Genomic DNA, 6,000 nt, shown 5'->3' on the forward strand with positions numbered 1-6,000 from the left:
TGAAACTGAGATCAGAAATCAGTCTGTGCTGTTTATGAACATCAATAACAGAAGGCAAAGAAAAAGGTGAGACATGAAATGCCGCTCTAGGAGTATTGACTAAGCCCTGCTTCACATCCGGATTTGGGATATACTCCTTGCTGTGTTCAGTCACATCACCAGATTGCACTGATGAAGAAAGTGTTGGAAACCAGTAAGTTAAGAGCATGTTTATTTAAAGCATCTGGCAATCTCAGTGACTTTTTCTGGACTTAGTTTAAGTGAGAAAAGTTCTCGTGTTTGCTGAGTCAGGCTTTGATCTTGCTGCACAGTTGGGTTTTTTTACTTACTACAGAGCAGGAAAGGACTTCTCCAAAGCCTGCAGATGTTTGCAGAGTCTGTTCATAAGACTTTACTTCCACATCACTGCAGGGGAGGATGAAGAACTCCACATACGTATTTTATATCTTCTTGAGACTTCTTGAAGTCTCTCTGGATCCTGAAAGATGCTTCATGCATATGAGCTATTGTTAGCACAGGTGCCTTTCCACTGCAGTGTACGTATCACACTGTTGCCCAGCAGCTGCTTGCCTCCACATGGGTGACTCAAGAAGCTGCAAAATTGCTAAACTGAGACTCCTCCCTACTACATATTCAGACTACAGTTTAATTTTAGCGGCTAATTCCTCACCAAGCAATACGTATTTTGATGCATCATCTGCTCTGGATCATTCAAATGTGCTCCACAAAGAGAGGAGTTCTGGGAAAACACTTGCAAAATGTTGGGAGAGGTATCTAATATCATGGAAGGATTTCTGCCCTGACCATGGAAAAGCAGATGATAAGGGGAGAAGAAGGCATGATGGAAAAAATATACATATGAGAATTAGTGGGCACAGCAGCACTGAGGACTGGGGTAGAACATCAGAAAACCCTTCTTGTTATGGTCTAACCATTTTGAACAGAGTCTCTCCTGTCCATTTTCTTACATCACCAAAATGTGTGAAATGTCTGTTGGGAATGGTGGTGATGGGTTGGTGATTGGACTTCATGGTCTTTTCCCATCATGATGATTCAGTGATTCTATAATTGCAAAGGGAAGGAGCTTGGCACAGGAGACAGGCTGAAGTTTACTTTGGCTTTGATGCTCTTCAAGCTATTCCCACATATCAGATGTGATAAACCATTTCCCTCTGCCAAGTACCCTACTCCTGTCATACATCATATACTGATCACAGTAGTCTTTCTGTGGCCTGTGGTCCTCTATCCATCATCTATGAAGGAGGTGAATGCCCATAATGGGACAGTCTTCCCTATGCTGTGGTGGGGAAGGTCATAAAACTATTCAGTTAAGGATGCTTCCCTTGAAAACTTGCAGCCTTCTTTAATCACAGGGTTTATTTCATGGGAGATGAACTTCATAGAAGCAAGGAAGTAGCACCCAAGTTGCTTCTAAAGGGCTGTGGTGACATTTTTACATACACTGGTAGCAGAAATAGGATAAATAGGATACAGTTCTTCTAAGTGCAGTTGTCTTCCATATCCCCTGTCTTTTCTGGAGGGGAAGGCTGTAGTGAACTGTTCTTCCTTCACACCTTCACAAGTTGTCCTCCAAAGGCAGCCAGACGTTCTGAAGATGATTTCATGCCATGGAAGCACACATGAGACCCATGTTTCCAGTTCAGACTTCAAAGCTGATTAAGAAAGCTCTAGAATTCCCAATTTCTCATCTTGTTTAGGCTTCTGGTCAAAACTGTCAGCAGCCTCATGGAGGTAAACTCTGGTAGACTTGAAATCCCAAATATTATATGCAGATAGGGAGATGCATTTCCCATGATCATCCCAAGTAGCAGCTCTTGTCAAGGGAGTTTCCATGGTTTCTTTGACTTGAACAGACTGTGTGTGGTTCCATCCCATGCATTACTCATGACAGACACTGATGTTGGAGTGATTCAGGTGGGCTTTGGGATCTGAGAATAATTATATAAAAACAATTTTTTACTGATACAATATTCAGTTGGAATTGGAGAGCTGCTGGAAGTAGATAAATCCTGAAGGAAACTAAGTGTCATTCCAAAGAGCAGAACAGAAAAAAAAAAGAAGGTGGAAAAATTTTACCTGGATGAAAGACTGCTCTTACAGTGATGGCAAGGGACTCAGCAAATACATGTTCAAGAGCACTTCACAGATTGGGTGAAATGCTTGCAACTGAGGGTCTTCCACATCTAGACGGAAAAATTGGGTGAAAAAAGTGTCCAAGCTAACATAATATATCAGATTTTATTCCTGGCATTTTTTTTCTTATGTTGTGGTATCTGTCTTTTAGATAAGAAGCCAAAGCCATGTAGGTGTGGGGAAAAAAAAAAAAAGAAAGAAAGAAAGAAAGAAAGAAAGAAAGAAAGAAAGAAAGAAAGAAAGAAAGAGAAAGAAGAAAGAAAGAAAGAAGAAAGAAAGAAAAGAAAGATAATATAAGTGAAAAGGATGCCAGTCATAAAAAAGAAATATTTCAAAAAATGCCTTCTGGTTCTGCTTCATTTCTTCCCTTCCCTCCCCCTTCCCTTCCCTTCCCTTCCTCCCTTCCCTTCCTCCCTTTCCCTTCCCTTCCCTTCCCTTCCCTCCCTTCCTTCCCTTCCCTTCCCTCCCTTCCCTTCCCTTCCCTTCCCTTCCCTTCCCTTCCCTTCCCTTCCCTTCCCTTCCCTTTCTTGTGAAAGGATCTTACAGGACCTTGTCTATGAGACCATGCTACAAATTTATCCCTTTTTGAGGCATCAAAAAAACATCTCTGACCAGATTCTTAGAGAAAATTCTAGTCTTTGGAATTACTCCCTTCATCATAAATGCAATACAACTCCATGCAATAAAAAGGTTACTTGAAGTTCTTCCCCACTGCATTAATGACATGGTAAAAGGCCATCATTTTTCTGATCAGTTCAAGTTTTATTTGTTATTAAAACATCAAATTGTTAGCATGGAGAATGACCTCCATTTCACTAGACATCAATATCCTGACTGAAAGTTCCCTGAAACATCTTTTACCAGGATACTGAGGGGTCATTAGCAGCTTGAGTTTAGGTATGTTCCTTAGGCAACGAGGAAACAAACTGAAGAATGCCTTGAGTTTCCATCTTCGTTAGGTCTATCCTTGCCTAGAATCATAGAATTGTACTTTTTCTCTCAGAGAGTGGTCACGCACTGGAATGGCTGCCCAGGGCAGTGGTGGAGTCACCATCCCTGGTAGTGTTCAAGAGGAATCTGGATGAAGAGCTACGAGAGATGGTTTAGTGGTTGGACTAGATGATCTTGTAGGTCCCTTCCAACCTTGTGATTCTATGATTCTATGATACAACTGGTTGTGGTTGGGAGGGACATTCGTCCATCTGGTCCAACCATTGTTCAAGCACAGACACCTACAGAAGGGTGCTCTGGACCATGTCCAGGTGACTTTTGGATATGTCCAATGAGGGAGACTCTGCAGCCTCTCTGATCTGTTCTCTCATCATATCTGCTTGTGAGAAGTCTGATGTCTGTCTTTTCTCATAACTGTTTTCATTAAAAATGGGCATGGCTTTTTGTAGTTGTTGTTGGGAATGGAAGACAACAGGTTGAGAGACAGCTGTATGTTGCATACCAAGTGCATAGACCAAACTCTGTTCTGATTTAGTGGTTGGCAACTGTGCCCATGACAGTGGGATTGGAACTCAATGATCTTTGAGATCCCTTCCAACTCAAGCCATTTTATGATTCAGTGATTCTCTTCAAGCTGTGTTTCTTTTCAATGTCCTGAAAAAAAGTACCTCTCATTCTCCTTCCAGTTAGTGAGTTGAATATCCTTCTCTGATGAGGTTGGAGGTTCATGTGCTGATATTGGTACTACACACAAAGCTTAGGTGCTGCCATGTGTTTCCTGCTAGCTTGACTGAACACATAACTACACTAAAGAGGCATAACCAAGAGGAAGAGAAAGCTTGTTTTCTATTGCTTCACTGATTTCAATGGAAGCACATGATCCCTAATGACCATCTGTTGATTATTTTTCACTCGAAGATTGATGGGTGTGATTCATGGCCCATTCAAAACAGCAGCTCCCTAAAGAAAATTTGTGAGCATGTAAAAGTGCATTGTTTCCAAAGTAAAGAAGTGGAAAATGGCAGATAGATCCAAATCCCCTCCCCGTTTTTTTGGGTTTTGTTGTTGTTGTTGTTTTGAGATTGTTTCTAGGTGGTTTTGCCAAAGCCTATGTGCTCTCACTCAGATCTTCTGAGAGATTTTCCTATATTTCATTGAACTGTTGATTTGATAGTGAGTTGCACATTGTTTTTGTAGGTAGTGTTGGCAAGTCCATTGCAAGACTTCTTCAAGAGGCTGGTAGAAGTGTAAGGGAAGCCAGATTTCACACAAAAGTAGGTTCAAGTGCCTGGGATCTTATCTGAGCCCATCACTGCGGTAATGTTGCATGCTCTGAGCTGGGGCTTAGAGAAGCAGCTTCTTTCCTCCAAGCCCTCTTGCAGATTTCCTTTGGGACTCCATGCAAGACATTTAAACTACTCTCTGGCACACTTCTCCCTATTTGTAGAACAAAAATAACATTTCTGTAAGTCATCAAAATGTCACGTAAGCAAAACTGAAAAAGAAAATTGAAAGACAAAATACAAAAAGGTGAAGCTGAAAGGAAAAGTTGGAAGATGGGCTTTCCTAAAAGAGACAAAAAAAAGCACTCAAGTTGATTGCTGCTGAAAGTAACTTTTGGCAGCTCAGGCGCATGATGTCTCTGTTTACTTTCAGAATGGGTGGAGGATAAGCAACAGTCGGATAATCTGGAAATTAAAGAAAGAAAAATCAACAAGTTGAAATGATGTATTGTAGTCATTAGTAGCAGCCTTGTAATAACCCAGCATTCAGCACATTTCCAAATGCCCATCTCTTTATGCACTTTCTTATAACAAGATCTGTTTTCCAGCCTTTTCTAACAAATCCCTTTAGACAGAGCTGAAGCAATCTTCTTCTTCTTCCCCTGGGATGAATATTGTGTTATTACTAAAGGGAGAACAGTATGAAGATAATGTGGTCTTTTTTAGAAGCAGATCTCACAGACACATTTTTCCCCACGGAGGATGCTCTGACCATTGCTCTTTCAGTGTTTGCCTCTTGCTCTGTTAACTAAAGCTTTTCACTGACCTGCTGTGTGGAGAGGTGTTTTGTAATCCCTCTACAAAGGAGGAGCTGTTTACTGTTAACACCTCTACCTAGTAAAGCAATATACACAAAGACTGGAAGACTGGTTTGATGCATAGCTCTCTAGTAATTTCCTTTTACACAGAGCTAGCACAGTAAATACAGCACCCTTTTGTACCCTTACCAGTTATGCAATCATATATCTGTTCTGAATTTTTGACATCAACTAATGGATGTCTGAGAAGGAGCACTTGTCAAGCTGAGAAAACCAGAGGTTCCGTGGTTCAGCTTGTGACACTTTGTCAGCATCCTCCAGCTGTCACCCGCAGAGAGACTCCCATTCATTAAAATGAGTGGCAGCACCCAGAGAGGGCGAATCCATCCCTATAATATCATGCAGCCTAAAGAGCTTTCAGCACACTGTTTCAACAGCTATGCCCACACCATTGTGCATTTACCCACCCAACTACACAGATCCCTGATGTTGAGACACTGGAGATGCTGGGGGTGCTGTCCTAGCTGTTACGTATCATGGAGATAGATCTTGGTTGTACTTTGCCACATGACAGAAGGGACCCACAAGGAGCACTGAGTCCATCTCCCATCTCCACATAAGACTACATACAAACTAAACCATATGTGTGAGGACATTATGCAAATGCTTCTTGCACTTTACTTTTGACAGCAACATTTATCTCATCTATCATTCTGCAGACAGGTCTACAATATCAACCAGAAGAGGTTATGCAAGGGGAAATGGTTTGAAACAAGGAAAAAAATGGTTTCAAACTAAAAGTGTGAAAACTTAGACTGAATAAAAGGAGAAAAAAATTACAGTAATGGTGGTGA

The sequence above is a fragment of the Coturnix japonica genome, chromosome 2, assembly GCF_001577835.2.
Source record: "Coturnix japonica isolate 7356 chromosome 2, Coturnix japonica 2.1, whole genome shotgun sequence".
NCBI classification, from domain to species: domain Eukaryota; kingdom Metazoa; phylum Chordata; class Aves; order Galliformes; family Phasianidae; genus Coturnix; species Coturnix japonica.